Here is a 2,500-nt window from a genome sequence, read left to right on the forward strand (position 1 = left end):
AGAAAGCCCAAGATCTCGAGAAATGGTCAAGGAAATTGGAAGATATGATGAATTTCCCAAAACCGGCCAAACCAGCTCTACACTTGCCTTATTTGGAAGATCCGGGTTTCACATCGAACCAACCTCAAGAATGGCAACCAGGAGACCTTCTAAGTCATTCAGAGGCACTATACAACATCATAGGAAGCACCATGCCACACTGGATCAGGCGGATCCCAATCAAACCAAAAGATCAAGCCGGTTTGCATCAATTGGCCAAACCGACATCATTTAAGGAAAGTCTTCAACCAATTCAACTTGGTTCGACCCAGGGCTATCTATGGGAACCAGGAGATACTCTAGACCATTCAGAAGACATCCAAGACGTCCTCAGCTGGACCAGCACCCAGGAGATCAGGCGGATCTCTCTTCCCATCAACCTTCCATATTTGGCAACATCTACACTAAATGCTTTGGAGAAGTTTCTACAGATTTTTGCCCAAGACCAACGGCCATATTCTCTTTTACTGAGGCCAAGGAGTATTTCAGGAAGGCTTGAAGATCATGGCCACGTCCAGAAGCTATCAAGATACAAGTCTTCACAAGTTTCTCTTTTGGAAGGAAGCAAATCAAGCCTAACGGCTATATTCCATGGAGTCATCAAAGCCTTTGCTCCCAAGACTTTAAGTTCAAGTTATTTTGTTTCCTTTTATCATTTTATGACTGTTAGAGTCTGTCCTTGTCGAGCCTATAAAGCTCTAGTCTTTGCTTCATTGTAAATCACCCATTTTTAAAAGTAATAAGAATTATTCAGTTTTCTAGTTTTCTTAAAACTATTGTTCTAAGTCTTTTGAGTTTGTGTGAAGCAGCTCCAAAGCACCTTGACTTATCAAGGCTCCTTTCCATAGAGTCTTGTGGCGTCCTCAATCCCCCATCCTTCCACTCCAATTCGTTTGCCAAGCTTGAGAGAGACATCAGTCCAGCAAGCAAAGCATCACCTCAAATCCACTTCAATCATCTTTTGATCAAGCTGAGAGTGTTACACAACCAGCAGCTTGATTCCATCCTATCTATCTTTATTTATCTTGTTTTATCATATTAGAAATCATATCTCATTTGTTTTTGCATTTGTTTTCAGGTTCATAACTTGCATTCCATCATATCGCCCATCCGATCATCTCTTTGGTCGACCCATCCAAGCTTCCATCATCCATCTTGCCCACCCTGAATCCCAGCCTGCAACATTTGGTATCAGAGCTTAAGCTCCTGAATCAGGTCCATTCTATCCTTGCATCATTCATCTTGTTTGCATTTGTTTTTCCATTTATAAATCAAAAAAAAAAAACTGTTTTTGCATTTTTGTGTTCTTTGTTCATCATAAATTGAAAAGCCATAAAGAGTTGAGATAGGAGACGACCTGTTGTCTAGTTTGATTCATTTCATCCATAAAAAGAAAAGAAAAACGTGTTTGCATTCATTCCCCAGCTCCACTTTCCATTTTTAGATTTTGTGCATTTATTTCAAAAAAAAAAAAGGATCTGCATTTTCATAGTTGTTTCTTGCTTAAAAAAAATAAATAAATAAAAAGTCATACCATTTTTAATTTCGTGCATACCATATTTGTTTCATAAGTTTGTTATTTGCATTCAAAAAAAAAAATCATTCAGCTTAGTTTATATCATTTTGGGTTCAAGTATACATTTTAGTTTCCATTTCCGGTGTTTTTGCATTTCATCTTAAGAAAATTCAAAAAAAATCAGTGTTAGTTTAATTTCCATATTTTCTTCCCATTTTTGTTTCTTTTCATACCATATTGTTTAATTTCGAAATTGCATTCAGAAAACCAAAAGAAAAATCAATTTAGTATAGTTACTTCATTTCGGTTCATAATTGCATATTTTCTCGGTTTAGTTAAATTGCATTTGTTTTATTTTGGTTAGACCAAAACTTTCCATACCTTCACTTTTTCTTTGAGATTGTTTTCAGGAAGCAATGGAGGAGGAGAGACACGGCCAAAACCTAAGGGCCACCTTGAGCCAACAGTCCGCAGCTCTACAAAAGCTCCAAATTAAGATTGCTCAATTGGAGAAAAGAAATCAGGCACAAGGCCAACGTCCACATGAAGGAGAAAGGAGATTTGGAAATGTACCAGGGGCAGTCTATGTCGAGCCCAAGCCACCAGATCCTTCAAGGATCAATCAAACTCCAACTTCTAAAACCCACAACCCTTATGTTGTTAATTCTCGGTTTGATTATAACTCTTTTGCTGATAAAGTTGAACTCTTTAAATTTTCAGGAAAAAGAGGTTATCTAAGATGGGAGAGGAACCTTGATGAATGGTTTCACTACAACAACATCCTGAGGAAAGAGAGGCTAGCTTATGCCATTGATCAACTAAAAGATGATGCTTTTAAATGGTGGGTACAAAAAGAGGATGATAGATGGTTTTACAAGGAGCCAGCTATCAAAACGTGGAGAGCTCTTAAGGAAGTCATGAGGGATAGATTTGCACCAGATTATA

Source organism: Brassica napus, unplaced genomic scaffold (assembly GCF_020379485.1).
Source record: "Brassica napus cultivar Da-Ae unplaced genomic scaffold, Da-Ae ScsIHWf_215;HRSCAF=377, whole genome shotgun sequence".
NCBI lineage: Eukaryota > Viridiplantae > Streptophyta > Magnoliopsida > Brassicales > Brassicaceae > Brassica > Brassica napus.